The sequence below is a fragment of the Petaurus breviceps genome, unplaced genomic scaffold (genome assembly GCF_028583685.1).
Source record: "Petaurus breviceps papuanus isolate PSGF00001 unplaced genomic scaffold, PetGlider_PUasm1.0 90723, whole genome shotgun sequence".
NCBI classification, from domain to species: Eukaryota; Metazoa; Chordata; class Mammalia; order Diprotodontia; family Petauridae; genus Petaurus; species Petaurus breviceps.
This window is the reverse complement of record NW_027187323.1, coordinates 3,448,141-3,469,660: the sequence shown is the minus strand read 5'-3', so window position 1 is coordinate 3,469,660 and position 21,520 is coordinate 3,448,141. Positions and strand designations below refer to the sequence as shown.

At 33.8% G+C, this 21,520-nt stretch overlaps 1 protein-coding gene across 6 annotated transcripts in view; it reads left to right on the top strand.

Moving 5' to 3' along the window:
- The window catches only part of MBD5 (methyl-CpG binding domain protein 5), a 445,570-nt gene that overhangs the window by 92,364 nt on the left and 331,686 nt on the right, over positions 1 to 21,520 (top strand). For 2 of the 6 annotated variants that reach the window (XM_069066731.1, XM_069066733.1), the window contains exon 1: positions 19,647 to 20,926. The exons of the other annotated variants lie outside the window; for them this stretch is intronic. The gene's annotated coding sequence lies outside the window, so the exon portion shown is untranslated. Of the gene's footprint in view, positions 1 to 19,646; positions 20,927 to 21,520 lie in introns of those variants that run through there. 6 annotated transcript variants of the gene reach the window in all.

The window sequence follows — 21,520 nt, the reverse complement described above, 5'->3', positions numbered from 1 at the left end:
TTTCTTGTGATCATATGTGTGCCTTGATGGCAATCACTAGGTCACAGAATATAAAAAAATTTAATCACTGGAGATATAGTTCCAAGTAGTACATCCCAAATGGTGCCTTTCTTCACTTCAGCCACTCAAATGATTGTCATTTTTTTGTTACCTTTGTCAGTCTGATGAGTGTATAAGTTGAAACTTCACATTTACTTGAGGTTTATTATTATTATTATTATTATTATTATTGTTCTATTCTATTCTCATAGTGAGTTGGGGCATTTTTTTTAATATGACCGTTGATATTTTGTCCTTCTTTGAGACTACCTGTTAATATCTTTTTACCACCTATCTTTTAGAACATAGTTCTTATCTTTATATTTTCATATGGAGATAGTTCTTATCTTTATATTTTCATATAAATTCTAGGTACTGTACTAAACACTGAGTGTAAAAGGAAAGAAGTAAAATTGTCCCAGTCTTTAAGGGGCTTAACTTTTAATGGGGGAGACACCATATATCTATATGGGTTTGAGTGTGGATATATACATGAATACTAAGTAATCTTAGAAGGGGCACAGAAGGTGGGATCAGGAAAGACTTTATGTAAAATTCCTGTAAAAAGAATTCATGTAAAATTATTTTAGTCAGGTTCTAAAGGAATTCAGGAAATCTGAAAAGTATAGATGAGGAAAGGAGAGCCAGTGCAAAGGTAGAGATGACAGATGGGGTGCTATGTATAAGAAAGTAGGGCATTATGACTGTTGGGAGAGTACAGTACATAGATTGGAAACATAAGAAGGGGCTACATTGTGAAGAGCTTTAAATTTCAAAGAAGTTTATATTAGGTCCTAGAAGTAACAGGGACACTGGAGTTTGTTGAGTGCGGGCACATGATTGGATATTCAGTTTAAGAAAATCACTTTAATGGATGTCAGACCCTTATCATTAAAATTTGCCAAAAAACAAATATTTCCTTCTTTACTTTTTCTCTTCTAACTGTATGTATCCTAATTTTATTAATACAAAAGCTTTAATTGTTTTTCTTCTAGAAATTATACATTTATCTTCTATGATTAACAATATCCCTTGTCTCATTAAGAATTCTTCTAACCGTAGTTGCAAAGTCATCTCCCAATGTTCTCTGGGGATAAAGCTTGGTCACTATTATAGGCCAGTATTCAGTTTCATTTTGTTATTATTTTTGTTTGCATTATTGAGTGACATATATATGTATACATATATATTCAATATATAGTTTTCACAGCTCTACTTACTTCACTCTGCATTAGTTCAAGAAGTTATTTTGTGTTTCTTCATTCTTCTATAAATTCTACATATTCGTCATTGCTTAAACTCATATAACACTATTTAGCCATTCCTAATTGATAGTTCCTCCTTTTCTTTCCTTTTATTCACTGTCACGAGAGTTGCTTTATACTTTTATTCCCTTCATTTTTCTTAGATTTTTTTCTTTTGATCTTTGTTTTCTTTCCCAACATGACTAATACAGAAATATGTTTTGCTTTACTGCACACGTATAACCTATATCAAATTGCTTGCCTTCTCAGTGAGAGGTAGGGGGAGGGAGGCAAGGATGGAATTTGTAGCTCAAAAAAAAATTTTAAATAAATGTTAAAAATAGTTTTCACATGTAATGGGGGGAAATAAAATATATAAAGTACTGCTTTAATTTTTGGTATACATGGAACTTTTATTTCTTTAACTTTCTTGGGGTATATGCATAGTAGCAGGAATCTTTGGTCAAGAATAGGACTGTTTTACACAAATTTTATTGTAATTCATAAGTATTTCAAAATATGTATGAACTAATTTACATTTACATCTACAACTATTTTACTTTTCCATTAGGTATTAGTGTACTTGTTTCTCTACAACATGAACTGTTCCCATCTATTGTTATATTTGCAAATTTGTTACGTAAGATTCAAAAACAAGGGCAGCCAGGTAGCACAACAAGTAAGAGCACCAGCCCCAGAGTCGGGATGACCTGGGATCGAATCCAGGCTCAGACACTTAGCACCCACCTAGAAACACCTGGCCATGTAACTTTGAGCAAGTTACTTAACCCCGATTGCTTTAAAAAAAAAAAAGATAACCTCAGGATTTAATTGTCATTACTCTTATTAGAGATAATGTGCAAAATTTTATATGGTCTCAGCAACAAACATGTAAGCCTTAAAGACGTTCTAGCAGCAGCACACATCCCAATGTGAACCAGCAACTGCTTCTGTGAGAGCTGTACCCATAGCCTCCTCAGCAGCCATTGCTACTGAAAATTTTAAAAAGAAAGTTCTTGCAGCCCAAGTCCTTGGAGTGTCAGAAACTGATATAATTTATCAGTATAAATAAGTTAAATAAGATGTATTCCCATCTATTCTGCTGCTGCATCTTCTTTGCTCCTGATGGGTTGTTATTCTTCGTTCTTGAAGAGGACCAAAATGATATCACTATGTTAGAGTCAACTTACAGTCTGACTGTGGCTGATCAGACCAATAGGAGCTCAGAATGCTCTACCGCAGATCTGGCACATACAGTCTATGTGAACATTTGGGGTGGATTCTTTAAATTTGCACATCTCAGGTTTTTTTGAGCTTCTTCAATTCTGCTTTCCTCATAGAGCACAGCACTTTCTCTGATGTGGGCATGCCATGCTGGGCAGTTCTGTGCCAATGTCTCCCTTGTCACAAAATCAATTCCAAGGTTCTTAAGAGAGACCTTGAGAGTATCCTTGTACCACTTTTTCTGACCACCATGTGAGCACTTGCCCTGTGTGTTCTCCATAAAATAGTCTTTTTGGTAGGCTTGTGTTTGGCATCTGAACAACATGGCCAGCCCATCAGAGTTGCACTCTCTTTAGTAGAGTTTGAATGTTTGGCAGTTTAGTTTGAGAAGGGACCTCAATGTATGGTGTCTTATCCTGCCAGGAATCTTCCTAAGACAGTTCAGATGGATGTGATTCAGTTTCCTGTCATGGCGCTGCTGTACTGTTCAGGTTTCACAGGGAAACAACAATGAGGTCAGCGCAGCAGCTCTGTAGACCTCTTCTCTCCGACACTTTTCTTCAGAGTCTCCCAAACACTGAGCTAGCTCTGGCAATAGGTACATCAACCTCATTATCAATGTGTACATCCCTGGAAAGTATACTGCCAAGATAAATGAACTTATCCAAAGTATTCAAAATTTCTCCATTTGCTGTAACCAGTGATTCCACTTATGGATGGTGTGGTTCTAGCGGATGGAGAACCTGTGTTTTGTTGGTGTTAGTTGTTAGGCCAAAATTAGCACAAGCAACAGAGAATTGATTTGTTGCATCTCAGCTTCAGAGGCTGCATTGAGTACACAATAATCCACAAACAAAACATCATGCCCCAACACTCCACTTTGGTTTTAGCTTGTAGCTTTTTCAAGTTGAAGACTTTACCAATAGTGCCATAGATGACCTTGATGACATGTTCATCCTCATCGAAGGCATTTGACAACATGGCTGAAGCATAATGCTAAAAAGCATGGGAGCAAACACACAACCTTGTTTAACTCCATTGGTGATTGGGAAAGCATGAGAGCATTGTCTGTTATCTAGAACGTGGGCAAGCATGCCATCATGAAATTGATGTACAATACTGATGAATTGCTCTGGGCAACCAAATTTTGGCCTAATTTTTCATAAGTCCTCTCAATTGAAAGTATCAAAGACCTTGCTCAGAGCTACAAAAGTTATGTACAGACCTTTGCTCTGCTCCTGGTGTTTCTCCTGGAGATGTTGGACAGCCAACACTTTACCTGCCATTCTTTGGCCCTTTCTGAAGCCACACTGGCTCTTAGGTAGATGACCATCTTCCAGGTGAAGAATCAGTATATTAAGGAGGACTCTGGCAAGAATCTAGCCAGCAATCACTAAGAGAGAGACTCCTCCCCGCCCACCCTTTGATTGTCACAGGACAGTCTATTTCCTTTACCTCTGTAGAGATGGACAAAATGAAGGCGTCCTTGAACTCTTGGAGGATAACCTTCTCTTGTCTTATAACCCAGAAAATTGCAGTCAGCTTTTATATGAGCATTGGACCCAACACCTTGTAAATCTCAGCTAGAATAGAATCAGTACCAGGTGCTTTGACACATGAAAGGAGCCTAATGGCATTCAAAACCTCTCCTTCATTTGAAAATTCAGCTAGGAAGGGATAGACTTCAACCAGATTTGAATAGTCAGTAGCTTCAGCATTGTTTGTTGACAGTCTAATCTGTTGAGAACAGTATGAAAGTGTTTAGCCCATCTCTCCAGGATCATGTCCTTATTCAGCTAGGAAGGGATAGACTTCAACCATATTTGAATAGTCAGTAGCTTCAGCATTGTTTGTTGACAGTCTAATCTGTTGAGAACAGTATGAAAGTGTTTAGCCCATCTCTCCAGGATCATGTCCTTATTACTAATCAGTGTGGCTCCTGTGTAGTTGAGATATACCATAGGTCCATAAATAGCCTTTAGAGAATCATAAACACACTTTGAATTGTTACTGTTAGCATGAAACTGAATTTCACCTGCTTAGTAAGCCAAGAATCCTGGAATTAAATGCTGTCTTCTTAGAGATGGATGAACTATCCTGCTGGTATACCCTGTGGAATTCTTGCTTCCAAATTTCCCCATCATTTTTATCAAACCATTTTGGGAATGTTCTGACCCAGATAAACAAATGCAGTGCTGTACACCAAATCTCTGAAAGCTTCCCACTCTTTTTCTGTTCTACTATTGCCAACTGTGCATTGGTACAACTTTCCCTCCAAGTTAGCAATAAACTTCCTGATCAGAGAAGTTCTCTAATCTGTTGATTTTAATTCTTCTGGTAGTCATTTTGCCTCAGGGCTGCCACTTTTGTTGAATACGAATATTTAACTTAGGATAAGTCTGTGATCAGTCCAGCACCCTGCACCTCACATTGCCTTTGTCACTGTAACATCCTGTCTGTCTATTCTTACAGTGACATAGTCGGTTAAATGTCAATGTTTGCTGCCAGGGTGCATCCATGAAATTTTATTGCATTTAGGTAAAGAGAAGACAGTGTAGATGATGAGTTATGAGATTAACAAGTCTTCAATAATAACAGACCTTTGCTGTTGCTGTTTCTAATCCCATTGCTCCCAAGGATTCCTTGCCGTGTCTGATAGTCTGAGCCTACTCTAGCATTAAAATCACCCAAAATTATAAACTGGTCCTCTTTCTTTGCACCTACAAATCCTTCTATATGCTGTCTCCTCTATTATAATATGAGCTCCTTGAGAGCAGAGTATTCTTTGTAATAGTAAACCCAGAGTTTAGTACAATGCTGTACACATAGTAAGTGCTTATTCATTCATTCATTTGGCCACTTATGTATTCTGTTACTTTTATCTTTTGTGACCTCCTCTCACCTTCTTTGGTTAAAAATTATCCTTGAGTCTTGGTTGTGAAAGATATTTACATCCATTTTAATTCAGTTCTTTAAATGAGATTATTTCTTATATTCATGTTTAGTTTGCATTTCAAACTTATTGTGGTATATGTTGTGAGATAATATTACTAAAGCTATTTTTTGCCATACAGCTTTCCTGGTTTCCCAGGACTTTGTCAAGTTAGGGATTCTTTCACCAGGTATTTTGAATTGTCAGATTATTGAACAAGGCATTAGTTTGATCATTTAATTTTTAAAGTAGTATCTATTATTTTAACAATATAAATCATCAACTAACATGAATATTTACAAATAAAAAGGTAGGGAAAACAAGATTGTGCATTAATCCATGGATCTAATATAGAAAGTTTTTTTTAAAAAAACAAATTTAATACATAGTTTCAGCCTCCTTTGATCATCCATGTGTTCCCTTCTGTTTATTTTTAAGTATTTCATCAACACTCTCTTTAATTTTTTTTCATTATTATCATTAGCTTCCACCCCTACTCCCCACCTCCTTCCCATTTAATGAATAGTCAGGCAGAAAAAAATTGTCTAAAAATATGCTTTCATTCTGTACCTATAGTCCATTAGCTCTCCATAGACATAGTTAATCATCTTCTCAAGTGAAGTAATGATTGATCATTAAATTGATCTAAATTCTTAAATATTTCAAATTTGTTGATCTTTACAAACCTCACTTTATAACTGTTCTCATGATTCACTTTATTCTATCATTTAATACGAGTATTTCTAGATTTTTCAAACTTCATACAGTTCATTACTTCTCACAGTACATAATTTTATTACATTAATATGCCAAAATTTTTCAGCAAATCTACTATTCATATGTCTTTTCACTAGATCAAGTAGTTTTATGATTACTGATTTTTAGTATGATTTGAGGTCTGGAAGTACTATTTTGCTACTTTAAAAAAAGTATTTTCCTTGAAAAAGAAACTTTCTAGATTATTCCTCCAGATAAATGGTAACGTTTTGCTTAGCTCTATAATGTCTTTGACAGTTTGATTGGTATTGAACTAAATCTATAATTTAATATAGTTTTAATATATCCTTTTTTATTATATTGCCATGGCCCACTATTAAACAATGACTATTCCTTCAATTACTCAAGTTGTTCCTTATATCTTTAAAGATTATTTATAAATTAGTTTAGATGTCTTGAATATGCCTTGAAAAAAATGGTTCCCAGATATTTTATCCATTTGTAGAACTATTCTCATTATAGTAGGAAGAAGGACCCTCATTACTTTGCTTCATGTATTTATTGAGAAGATATCTACAGTTTTCCCCACTGGAGTTGTCTGTATTTTATTTTTAGGTACACATTTATATTAGAAATAACCACTCTCTTTCTATACTGTTTGGGATTTTTACATTAACTATGTGTTATACTTTGTCAAAGACTTTTTCTATATCAATGTATAATGTGATTTGGGACATTTTTAATGTTCCTTTGCTTACTCAGTATGTTTTCTAATTTGGAACCATCTTTGAATCCCTATTATTAGACTCGTTTGGTCATGGTAATTTGTGTTTGTCTCTGTATTCTTTTTGCTAGGATGATATTTTAAATATATGCATAAGTATTATTTATTGATACCAATTCTTTTCTTTCTTTGCTTTACCCCTCTAGTTTAGGTGTGAGGATCATATTCATAAAAAGTGTTTGATGCCAAATTTTCTTTATAAATTTGCATACTTTAAGTATTAATTATTCTCTAAATATTTGATAAAATTTTCCACAATCTTTCTGGATAGTGGATTAATTTTTTTTTTTTACTTTTGGAATTTTGGCTGCTTAAGATTCCTTTTTCATTTTATTCTAATTTGTTTATATTTTGTAGATGATATTTTACTCTAAAAATCTTAAATTCTTGTTTTTTTCAGTTTCATAATTTTATAAAATAAATTATGAATTTTCACTTTTTCTATTTTTTATAACTTCATCTTTTGTAATGAGTATGAACTCTTGAGTTTTTAAGATTATCCAGTATTTTAAGTTTTTTTTTAAATTTTCTGTGATGTTTATATCTTTTGATCTTGTGGATTCATCTTTGGTTATTCTATATCCCAGATGTAGTTTCTTTTTCTGAAGTTTTTGGTTTGAGAAAGAGAACTATTCCTTCACTTTCCTACTTATGTGATCTTTACATTTGACTGGTATTGCCCTTTATCTTGTGTTTACCCCTTTCCACATTTATTTCGCATTACTGGCCTTTATGCATTCTGAATTTAATTGGTTGAAGTTGACTTAAAATAACTTATACTATTTTTTCTATCATATCTTCTATGAATATTTACATTTAAATTTTTTAATATCAAAACATAATATATCAGGAGAGCTTTTCGGTCATTCCCTTTAAATCCCTATCAGGATTCTGTTTTCTCATGTGTGTTTGCAGTATGCATTCTTTTATTATTCAGCCTTTTTTTTGTTTTGCATTATTCAAAATCTTTCTAGATTTCTTCCTATTCTCATGCTTGACAGTCTTAATTGCATTGTAGTATTCCACTGCATTGATATACTCCCATTTTTTTAATTGTTACCCTATTGCTGAACATTTTGATTTCTCCCAGTTTTTTTATGCTTACAAATAATGCTCATTACAGTTATTGAAAATTATGAATTCTTATTCATACTTTTGTGTGTGGTTTGATTGTTTATTTTTCATAGCATTTTCAGGACATGTTTCTAGTCATTCAGTTTTGTGCTAAAAGAGTATTGTTATTTTTTAGCTTTTACTGCCTATTGACAGACTGGTTTCCAAACAGATCGTAATAAGTTTGCATTTCCTTGGTCAGTGTATAAATGTGTATATTTCTCCATGACCTAGCAAGTATTCCTTGCTTAGTTTTCTTTGTTTACAAATGTATATGAAGTGGTAACTTTTTTTCAAAATTACATTGCTTTGTTATTTGTTTGATAGAATATTTTTTTATAAAATAATGAAGATTTGTTTTTCCTCTTTGGAAAAATTTTCTATTTCTATTCCTTGATCAAATTCAACTAATTTATACTAGAAATTTCTTTTATAAATTTTAAGCAGTTCTGTGTACATGTAGCATGCCAAGTTGTGATGAGTAATAATTTCCTTAAACATTTCAGATCTGTTGTTTTTCCTTACTGTAATTTTTGTCTTGCCAAATTTTATTTTGGGTGAGAGAGTCAGTTATCTTTGCACAGGCAGACCATTAACTAGTCAAGAGCTAGAATCATCAGAATTTCATAATTAACAAGAAGAAAGCTAGAAATGAAACACGATGTGGTCTAAAATTAAAAATACTTTGAATTATTTAAACAAGTTATTGAAAATTAAAAATGGTAAATGGTCACTACCAGTAATATTGACAGCTATATTTTCATGCAGAAGTTACAGCAATTTAAATTGATTACTCTACAAAAATATCAAAGAGCTCAGGAAATACCTTCATTAGGAAAATATGTCTTACTTGCCAGATCAAAAGAAACAGATGTGAAAGTCAACACAGAGTTAAAGGATTCGCTCATTTATAAAATCCTTCAAAGAAAGATGATAGCTTTAAGCCGTATCATTTTATGGGGAGATGAAAGCAGTGGAGTCTAAAGAAAACTTGTTTAAACATCCAGTTAAACATAGTTATCCCAAAAGCAAAGGAAGAAAATGGAAGGAGGACAACAGACAAGAAAAATGAAAAAGATTTCCCAAAATTATTACAACTGTCTAAGGATAGTGGCACCATCAGACTTGGATACTAACATCCCAAATTCTGAAATGCCTACAGAGGAAGTAAAAATGACACTTAAAGAGAACAAATATCAGTAAAAACAACCATATTAGATCAAGTATACATATTCATCTTTATATTTACATATATATGTGTGCATGTATTTTTATATATCCTTCCATTTCCATATATATGTATTGTAGTATGAGATCCATGTTGGAGACACTACAATGATATGGAAAAAATCTTGGACTTTATTGATTCCGACAAAAGATGACCAAGAAAATAGCAACACTGATGTGTGTACCTATATAAATTCCTATATACATTTCACTTTATATAAATTTATATATTCTTAAGAAGTTTACGTACATAAGAAATAGCATCTTTGAAGTGGAACTATAGGACTTCACATGCAACATTCAGCAATATAACACATATTGACATTATTACATTATTACATGTACATTATTAGTTGATTAACAAAAATTAGAAATTAAAAAAAAGAATTCTACTTAGTGAAATAAATGATTAAGGGATTCTTTTATGTCAGTTGTCTCCCTATGTCAATATGTCATTGGTAAAATGATATATCAGTATGTCATTCAATACAGTGAATTACTTTCCAGTTAGTTAGGACTTTATTTTAGTAGAATAGATCATAATTGTCCTTTTTTTTCCAAAATATTATTTTAGACTCATGCCAAAACACAAACAGAATAGAGAAAAGAAACAAAAACATATCATGAACTTAAATATTGGAACTTACATACAAATTTAGGGGAAAAAAAAGCATGTCATGTGCATAGCAGAACATAAGAGAGGATTCAAAATATGTAACAAAAATTTGCATTTCAGGAAAACCTATGTGATAAACAGTACTCATGTTGAGAACTATCCATCTTTGCTTCCTTGTGAGTTTTCTTTTGTTAAATGCTGTGACTTTTTTACTTTGTTCTTTTTTCCCCTCCTTCTAATCCCCCCAGAAGGCCACAATAAAGTTTAGATATGTTTCTTTATAGTTAAAAATATTTTCATACCCTTCCCCACCCCCCAGAAGACTACAATAAAGTTTAGATATGCTTCTCCATAGCTATAGATATATACATACATATATAGATATATATACTTTGCCAAAACTATTCTAGTACTGATTTTTGTTTTTATGTATGTGCATATCTCTTGTTTCCTATCCCTCCTGCCTCCTCTCCTTTACTTTTCCCCACTATCTTGCCCTCCTATGACTTGCCTGCCCTCCTCCAAGGAACCCTCCCCTGTCCTCCCATTCCCACAAATCTAAATACTCTTCTATACCCCTATTTACCTATTCTCTCACCCTCCCTTGTCCTCTCCCCGCTCCCTATTCCCCTACCATTTTATTTCTTCTGAATTTGAAGTCTTTTATACTCTTTTAAATATATATGTATTGTTCCCTCTGAAAACCATTCCCAATGAAAGTAGGTTACCAGAACTACCAGTCCTCCTCCCCCATCTAATTCCTGTGTATCAATACTTCCTCTTGTACCTCATTTATATAAAATAATTATTCTTTTTAGCTGTTCCTAAATGGTTTTACTTTTTAAATTCATATAATACTCAGGTTTACCCCAATCTTTCTTATGAACTACCCAATTATTAATAACAATCTTAGACATACATTTTATATATATTAAAAAGTAAACCAGCTGTCCTTATGGAACCCTTATAATAAATCTTTATCATGTACCTTATTTTTCTGTTGGTTCTTGTATGTTGAATCATTTATTAAGTTCAGGATTTTTTTTAACAAAGTCTTGAAAGTCTGAGAGTTTGTCAAATGTCCATTTTTTCCATTCAAGATAAAACTTTCCAGTTAGTTAGGATGTTATTTTAGTAGGATAGATCATAGTCCTGTGTTTTTCTAAGTAGGATTCTTTGGTAAATATAAATGTGACATCAGTAATAATTTTAACTGAAGGCTTAAGTAGAGTTTTAGTGAACCTCCAATAATAATCATCAAGTAAGATATAAAATATGGAAATAATATGTGCTTCACATAGTGTTCACCACTGTGCTATAGAATATCCCGTAGAGAATCTAGAAGACATTCTATGTGGATACTGCAGTTTTCCAGAACCTCCTCTTTACTGATTACATGACTTTGATTGAATCCAGTCCGAAGACATTTGAGAGCCTCCTGGAAGAGATTTGTGATTACTCAAGGGAGCCATTCCAAATAACAAAGTTGGTTGTTTTTTTTTAAGAAAAAAGCAAAAAGAGGAAGAAGTGAAACATTCATCAAAACCAATCAATACATCCAAAACATTTGGAATTATATGCAGTGTTTCACATTCCTGGACTCATACCCCTGAAAGGAATCAGGAATGTCTTCTTATATCTCTTCTTAGAGTCTAAATTTGTTCTTTTTAATTTTGTAACAGTCATCTTGAACTATTTATGGTGGTTTTTCTTATTTATATCGCTACTTTTATTGTATATATTATTTACCTATCTCTGACTATTTCACTTTGCCTCAGTTATTATGTCTTTCCATGCCTCCCTGTAATCATCCTATTATTTGTTAGAACTATAAGACTTGTATAGTCTTCTGACCTAAAAGAACAAATCATAATATAACAAAAATAGTAATCAATTCAGAGAGCACAAGAAAATTACATAGCAGTCAAATAGGAAAAAAATTATGTATCAAATTGAAGTGTTTGGTATAAGTAACATATAGACAACTGACAGAAGTAATATAAACTCCAAAGCTACTGTCCAATATACAAGTGGTCAAATGATATGAACAAACGTTTCTCAAAAGAATGGTAAAGTATTAATAAAAGTATTAAAAACAATGTAAATCAGTGCTGCACATCACCATGGAGAAATCCAGACCAAAACAACTATGAGGTTTCACCTCATATTCACCAAATTGGCAAAGATTAAAAAAAGGTAAAAGTAGTGTGGGAAAAATTATAGATAGGCAGGTACACTAATGCATTATTGGTGTAACTAAGGGTTAATGCAACCATTCTGAAATCAACTTTTTTATTTAAGCCTATCACTTTATATTTTGTTCTTTGTTTTTACCCTATTTTGTGTTGTTTTTCAGTCGTGTTCATTTCTTCATGACCCCCTGGATCATTACACACCAGGCCCTTCTATTCTTCACTGTCTCTCAAAGTTTTTCCAACTTCATATTCATTGTTTCCATGGCAATATCTTTTCCTCTGCCTTCCCATTTTCCTTTTGCATTCAGTATTTCCTAGCATCAGGGTCTTTTCCTGTGTGTCCCATCTTCTCATTATGTGGCCAAAATATTTAAGCTTCAGCTTTAGTATTGGACCTTCCAATGAATAGCTTGAAATAATTTCTTTAAGTATTGACTGATTTGATCTCCTTGCTGTCCAAAGGACTCCCAAAAATATTCTCCATTACTACAATTCAAAAGCATCAGTTCCACAGTGCTCAGCTTTCCTTATAGTCCAGTGTCACACACCTTCATTGCTACTGGAAAAACCATAGCTTTGACTATACAGAGCTTTTTTGGCAAGGTGATATCTTTGCATTTTAGTATCCTTTCATAATTTTCCTTCCCATAGAGCAAGCATCTTTTGATTTCATGACTGCAGTTGCCATCTGCAGTGATCTTTGAGCCCAAGAATATAAAATCTGACACTGCTTCCATTTCTTCTTCCCTCTATTTGCCAGGAAATAATGGCACCAGTTGTCAAGATATTAGTTGTGTGTGTGTGTTTATATATACATATATATGTATATGTATACATATATATGTATATGTATACATATATGTATGTGTGTATATATAAACAGAAAGTGAAAGGGAGATAGCTAACTTGAAGCATTCTCTCTCTATATATATATATCTATATATATAATATAGATATAGATATATATAGATATAGATATAGATATAGATATATATAGAGAGAGAGAGTACACTTCAAGCCAGCTTTTATACCTTCTTCTCACCCTTATCAGGAGGTTAATTCCTTTTCACTTTGTTCCATGAGAGTGCTATCATCTGCATATCCGAAAGGGCATCCTTAATTCTAGTTTTTGTTTAATTCAGTCTGGTATTTCATATGATGTATTCTGCATATAAGTTAAATACATACAGTGACAGTATACAGCCTTATCATACTCCTTTTCTATTCGTCAGTTGTTCCATGTTTGATTCTAACTGTTGCTTCTTGGCCCACATACAGGCTCTTCAGAAGACAAGTTAGATGATCTGGCACTCCTTTCCCTTTGAGGACTTGTCACATTTTGTGGGGATTCACTCAGTCAAAGGCTTTACTATAGGCAATGAACCAGAAGTAGATGTTTTTCTAGAACTCCTTTGTTTTTCCCATAATCCAGCAATTATTGGCAATTCGGTTTCTAGTTCCTCTGCCTATTCAAAATTCAGCCTGCATTTCTGGTCATTCTCAGCTTACCTCACATATTGCTGAAGCTTAGCTTGAAGAAACTTAAGCATAACTGGTGACATGTGAGATGAGCACAATTCATTTATTTGAATATTAATTGGCATTGATTTTCTGTAGGATTGAGACATGAAGCAATTTTTTCAAATCCAGTAGTCACCATTGAGTTTTCCAAATTTGCTGGCATATTGAGTGTAGCACTTTAACAGCATCATCTTTTAGAATTTTAAATAGCTTAGCTGTAATTCCATCACTTCTACTAGTCTTTGCTAAAACAAAACTAATGGAGTTTTGTCAAGATAACTTTCTGGTCATAGCAAAAACTATTTTTCAACAAACCAACAGGGAACTGTACAAATGTACATCACTGGATGGTCAATACAGAAATTGGACTGATTATATACTTTGCAGCTAAAGGTGGAAAAGCTCCATACACTCATTAAAGCAAGATTTTCAGCCGACTATGTATCAAATCATGAGCCTTTTATTGCATCTCTTATTCTTGTGAAGTGAAGATGATGAATAGATTTAAGGTTTTAGATCTGGTAGATGAAGTGCTTGAACTATGAACAGAGGTTCACAATATTGTACAGGAGGCACCAACAAAAATATCCCAAAGAAAAAGAAAAGCAAGAAAACAAAATGGCTGTCTCATGAGGCTTTAAAAATCACTAAGGAAAGAAGGAAAGTAAAAGGTAAATGGGAAAGGAAAATATATACCCCTGTGAAAGCAGAATTCAAGAGAATAGGAAGCAGAGATAAGGTTTTCTTAAATGAGCAATACAAAAAAAAAAGAAAGCAACAGAATAAGAAAGATGAGATCTCTTCAAGAAAATTAGAGATATTGGGGAAATGTTTTGTGCAAAAATGGGCACAATAAAAGACAAAAATGGTAGAGACAGGAAGCAGAAGAGATTAAGAAGAGATAGCAAGAATATACAAACGAGGGCGGCTAGGTGGCGCAGTGAAAAGAGCACCAGCCCTGGAGTCAGGAGGACCTGAGTTCAAATGTGGCTTCAGACACTTAATACAAAAAACTAGCCATGTAACCTTGGGCAAGTCACTTAACCCCAATTGCCCTCCCTTCCCTCCTCCAAAAAGCCAAAAAAAAAAAAAAAGAATATACAAAAGAACAATACAAGAAAGTTCTTAAGATAACTGATAATAAGGATAGTATGGGTAGTGATCTAGAATCAGACATCCTGGAGGATGAAGTCAAGTGGGCCTTAGGAAGCACTATTTACAATAAGACATTTATTAAGCAGCTACAATATGCCAAGTACTGTGCTAAGTGCTGAGACTACAAATAAGAAAAATAAAGTATGTGCCCTCAAGGAGCTTACAGTCAGGGAGCTGAAAAGTGAGGAGAAGGGGTTGGACAGGTAAGAGAAGATAACCCAGTATGGGGGCATGATGATCCAAAGAGTGCAGCTGGTAGATATCCCAGTCTTGATTTCCTGAGAATTCTTAAACTCAGCATATCCAAAACAAAATTCATTATCTTTCCCCCTCAGATCTTGCTCGCTTCCTAACTTATTTATTACTGTTGAGAGCACCACCATCTTCCAAGTTATTATAGCTCACTATCTCACCCCACATATTCAAATCTTCATATCTGTCTCCAATCTCATTATTTCTACCTTTTTTTCTTAAAGTTATCTATTTTTAACATTCTTTTATTTTTAAATTTTGATTTCCAAATTTTTTCCTATGCCCACTGAGAAGGCAAACAATATGATATCAATTATACATGTGAAATCATGCAAAACATTTCTATGTTAGCTATGTTGCAGAAAAAGGCAAAAAGAATAAAGTGGGAAAATTATACTTCATTTTGAATTTGGAGTTCATAATTTTTTTCATCATGAGTCCTTTGGAATTGTCTTGGATCATTGTATTCATCAGGGTAGCCAAGTCTTTGACTGTTGGTCATCATTACAACATCACTGTTACAGTGCACAATGATCTCTTGCTTTTGCTCACTTCATTTTGAATCAGTTCATATAGGTCTTGCCATGTGTTTTTTTTTTTCTGAAAGCATCCTGCTCGTAATTTCTTAAAGCACAATAGTAATCCATCACAATAATATGCCCCAACTTGTTCAACTAATCTCTAATTGATAAGGATTCTTCCCTCAATGACCAATTCTTTGTCACCGCAAAAAGCTACTATAAATATTTTCATACATATACATACACATAGACACACACACACGTACACACACGTCCTTTTCTGTTTTCTTCTATCTCTTTGGGGTACAGACCTAGTGGTAGGATTGCTGGATCAGAGGGTATGCATGGGTTTATAGCCTTTGTCATAATTTCAAATTGTTTTCTGGAATGATTGGACCAATTTACAACTCCACCAACAGTTTATTAGGGTACCTGTTTTTCCTCATCCCATTCAGCATTTTTCATTTCTATTAGGTGTGAGGTGATATCTCAGAGTTGTTTTAATTTACATTTCTCTAATTAATAGAAATTCAACGCATTTTTTCATATGACTCTAGATATGAGTCTTCTGAAAACTGCATGTTGCTATCCTTTGACCATTTGTTAATTGGGGAATGGCTCTTATTTTTATAAATTTGGCTCATATATATTTGAAAAATGAGGCCTTTATCATATAAACTTGCTGTATTTTTTTTACTTCATTGTTAATTGGTACCTTTTAGCAAAATGTAGTTTCCCCCATTATCACTTTTCACTTTTGATGTGTCTGAGATCATGATTTCTACCCCTGCCTTTTTTACTTCAACTGAAGCATATTAGATCCTGCGCTAGGCCTTTATTTTAAATCTGTGTATGCTTTTCTGTTTCAGATGTGTCTCTGATAAAAAATATATTGTTGAATTCTGGTTTCTAATTCATTTTGCTATCTACTTTCATTTTATGGGTGAGCTCATCCCAATCACATTCATAGTTATGATTACTATCTGTGTATTTACCTCCATCCTATTTTCTTCTGTCATCTGTCTCTCTCTTTTTATCCTGTCCCTCCTCAAAAGTTTACTTCTGACTATTCCCTCCCTTAATCTGTCTTCGTTTTATCATCCCTGCCACCTTTCTTTTATCCTCTTTCACTCCCATTTCCGTTTTGGGTAAAATAGATTTTTATAATTGAGTGTATGGGTGTGTATATGTATGCTTACACATACATACATACATATGTATATATTCTTCCGTCTTTGAACCAATTCCAATGAGTGAGGTTTAAGCATTGCACACCATCCCACTTCATTTCCCCCTACACTATAAAAGCATTCCCTCTCACACCTCATTTATGTGAGAAAATTTACCCCATTTTACCTGTCACTTCCTTTTCCCAATACATCCCCCTCTCTCTCACTTCCTCCCATTTTTTTGAGGTCATCCCAATATGATCAGTTTACACCAATGCCCTCTGTCTATGCAGACTCCATTTAACTATCCTAATAGCAGTACAGTTCTTAGGAGTTATAAGTATCATCTTCCCCATAGGAATGTAAGCAACATAACTTTATTGGGTCCCTTATGATTATTCTTTCATGTTTCTCTTTTTATGCTTTTCTTGAGTCTTATGTTTGAATGTCAGATTTTCTAATCAGCTCTCCTGTTTTCATCAGGAATACTTAAAAGTCTTCTATTTCATTAAATATCCATATTTCTGCCTGAAGATTTATACTTAGTTTTTCTTTATTGTAATTATAGCTCTTTTGCCTTTGGTAATATCATATTCCAAGTCCTCCACTTCTTCAATGTGGAAGCTGCTAAATCTTATGTGATCCTTACTGTTGGCCCACAATATTTGAATTGTGTATTTTTGGCTACTTGCAATATTTTCTTCTTGACCTAGAAGCTCTGAAATCTGGATATAACGTTCCTGGGAGTTTTCATTTTGGAATCTCTTTCAGGAGGTGATCAATGGATTCTTTAAATTTCTATATTATCCTCAGGATCTAAGTTACCAGGACAATTTTCCTTTATAATTTCTAGAAATATGACATCTAGGCTCTTTAAAAAAATTTGGCTTTTATCTATTTTCCTGGTCATTTTTTTTTCTTTTTGTTTTTTTGGATGAGGTATTTCACATTCTATTCTATTTTTTCATTTGTTTAACTTTGTTATATTGTTTCTAAGTGTCTTGTGGAGTTATTACCTTCCACTTGTCCACTCCTAATTTTTAAGGAATTGTTTTCCTTGGTGAGCTTTTGTACCTTCTCTCTTCCTTTCTCCCTCCTCCCTACCCTTCCTCCCTCCATTTTGGCCAATTCTGTTTTTTAAGGAGTTCTTTTCTTCAGTGAATTTTTGTGCGTATTTTACCATTAGGTCAATTCTATTTTTTAAAGTGTTATTTTCATCAGTATTTTTTCATGCGTCTTTTACCAAACAATTTTCTTATGTCACTCATTTTTTCCCCAAGTTTTTCACTTCCACTCTATCTTACCTCTTTCTTTAACTCTTCCATATTTTTTTTTTAAAGTAATCAGGGTTAAGTCACTTGTTCAAGGTTACATGGCCAGTTATTTCTGGGTGTGGTGCTAAGTATCTGAGCCCGGGATTCAATCTCCAGGTCATCCCGACACTGGAGCCGGTGCTCTTACTCACAGAGCCATCTGGCCGCCCCTACTCTTCCATAGATTTTGTTGGGCTTGGGCCTAATTGTCATTTTTCTCTGAGGCTTTGGTTTTCACATTGTTTTCTTCTGAGTTTATGTCTTGGTTTTTCCCACCTCTGTAGTAGCTTTTTATGGCCAACTTTTGTTGTTGTTGTTTTGGGGGTCTGCAAGTTTTTGGTCCTTCCAGGGTGGTGTGATCCAATGAGAGGTGTCATACCTACTCTCCTGATCTGTGCTCTAGCTTTTATCCAGGAAGTATGTCTGCTTCCTAGCAGCCACAAGCACTAGCACTTCTCTTTGCCCTAGAACTGTGACCAGGTTTCCTGCTTTCCTGCAACCACAAGTGGTAGTGTTCTTCTTGGTTTTAGAACTGAGACCAGCTCCCCTGCTCCCTTGTGACTGACTACAAGTGTTCCTCTTTGCCCTATAACTGCCACCTGGAACTGCTTATGGCAGCACAGTTGCCAGTCAGTGCCAGCTGCACTAACTGCCAGCATAGAGTCCCCTGTAATCTCTTTCTGACCAATTGTCTAAGACCCTTATCATCTCTGGTGTGAGAGTTCCCGGAACTGCTATTGCCGTTATCCCAGCCATCTCTAAGACGCCACGTTTGCTACTGCAGTGCTCCAGACCAACTCAAACCCAGGCGTCACAGACCTTTCTTGCCAACCTTCTAAGTTTTCTTAGACTGGAAAAATCTCTCTCGCTGACCTTTTGTTGACTGTGCAATTCCAAAATATAATTTGAGGAGTTATTTTAAAGTTGTTTGGAAGGAAATATTGGAGAATTCAGTTGATTTGCTTATACTCTACCATCTTGACTCTGCCTTCCTATTTCTTTCACAACATCTTTTTTATACATCCCCTTCTTTCCATTCACATAGCTGCCAAGCTACTATGGGCACTTACACCTGGACTACTGAATAGCCTTCAGATTGTCCTCCCTGCTTCAAGTTTTTGCCCACTCTATAAGATCCTACAATCAGCACCAAATTGATTTTTCTTAATTGTGGGTCTGATCATATCAACAACCTTACTCAAACTATAGTGGCTCTCTATATTATCAAATTCAAAATCTGGTTTGCTTGTAGAGCCTTTTACAATCTAGCCTTTTCTTCTCTTTCAAGTCTTACATTTTCTTCCCCTCGTGTGCTCTGCAATACAGCAACACAAGCATTCTTACTATTCTTTGCACATGATACGCAGTCTCCCAATCCCGTACCTTTTTACTGGCTTTCCTCCATGCTTGAAATATTCTCCTTCCTCAGGTTATTCCTTTGGTTTCCTTGGCTTCCTTCTAGACTCATTTCAAATCCTGCCTTCTGCAAACAGCCTTTCTTGTTTCCCCTTCACTCTCCCATGCCCTACAAATGCTACTGCCTTCTTGCTAAGAGCACTCTCCCCTCCATTTACATTTTTAACTATGCATGCACTTGGGTTTTTTTGCACATCTCCTTCATTGTGGGTTACTTGATGATGTGTACCATGGTTTTGCCTTTCTTAACATTTCCAGAACCTGGCTCCTGATGATAATGATGATGATATGATAGTATTTTAATTGCCTTGGTTATGGTGTTGTGTTATTTTGATAATTTGTGATGGAATGTCAGGCTAGCCATTTTATGTGTATAAAATGTTGCTTGCTAATGCTGAATAATTTTTAATACTTTTCTCAGTTCTTTGCTAATATTTGATAAAATTTATATGTCCATTGGCAGATATGATCTATAATTGTTATTTTTGCTGTTGTGTTAGATTTAGTGAGTTATATTTTTGTAGGTAATAATCTCTCTCTTTTACAATCTCTAATTCATTAGAACATAACTCTCAGTTGTGTAGTTTACCCTGATATTCCTAGTTTCTCTACTGCTTTTTTTGATCTCTCATTTTTCATTTGTAATTTCATTGAATTTATTTTTATTTTTTATTAAACTTACTAATGGTTTGTCAATTTTATAAGTCTTTGTATAAATAGCTCCAGGCTTTTATTATTCAGTTCAGTTCAAGTGTTCTTTCAATTTATATTAATTTGTTTCTGCTTCCTTAAACTTTATAATCTTTATCCAGTAAAATTAGGTACCCTTGATTTTACCAACTTCTGGTAAAATTGTCTCTAATGTTTCTTGATTGTATTAATATACAATATTTTTTGACATATTAAATAAAAATTATTAGATTACTGCTTTTACCATGGTTGAATATTAAATTTTAATGAAAGTCTTTTCTTCATTTATTATTATAATAATAATTTTATTATTTTCTTACTTAGGTGATTATATTGTCCACAGAGGATTATTATTAGTAAAACATTCTGCATTCCTGATATAAATTCAAATTGGTTATAATAAATAATTTTTATAGATGTTGCTATATTCTGTTTGCCAGTATTTTATTGAATAATTTTCAAAAAACTGTTCATTACTGACACTATCTCCTAGTTTTCTTTTTAAGCATTATATCTACCATATTTAAAGTTATATAACCACATTTAATTAATAAACAGAAACATGTATCTTTTCCTGATTTTTAAGAACCTGTATACAATTTTCTTTTTTCTTTGAAGGCTTGGAAGTCTCCAGTAATTTTTACCTGTGTAATCTTAGACCAGACCTTTTAATCTCCCTGTGCCTTAGTTTCCTCATCTTTAAAATCAGCAAGCTGGATTCAGTGTTTTCATTAGAACCTTCCAGACCTTATTCCTATGATCATTTGAGCTCATGTCCTTGCACCTTTTTAACACATGGTAAATCATTTATTAATGAATGGCCTATTTCCATTTTCCATATGAAATTAGATTGGTCAGTTATGTTTACTGCCTTGTTGGTATGTGTTCACATATTTATAGATATCTATTTCATTTTAATTCTAAAACATGTTGGTATAATGCTATGTAGAGGTAATCTCTGATAATTATATTCTTTCTAATGTAGTAGGAGTAGTAGCAGTAGTACTAGTTGTACTAGTGGTATACATTTGTTTGTCAGCACTGTTTTCATTATATTCTATAAATTTCAATATGCTATATTCACATTTGTCTTATCTATGATGTAATATGCTGCATTTAAATATAGTTTCTTAATCCAGAAGTCATTATTCAGTAAAACATTTTTTAAAAAAATTTCCAGTGCACTTTTTAACCATGTTAATATCTTTATCCTGAAGCTCTATAAAAGTAATATGTAAATTTTCTGCTCCTGTGCATTTTACTAAGACTTTGCTATGGCTTGGAAGGTGATCATTTTTTGGTGAATGTTCTACCTTTATTGGGGGAAATTATTATGCGATTATTTTTCCCATCAAGTATGCCATATATCTATTAAATCCATTTCATTCAGTA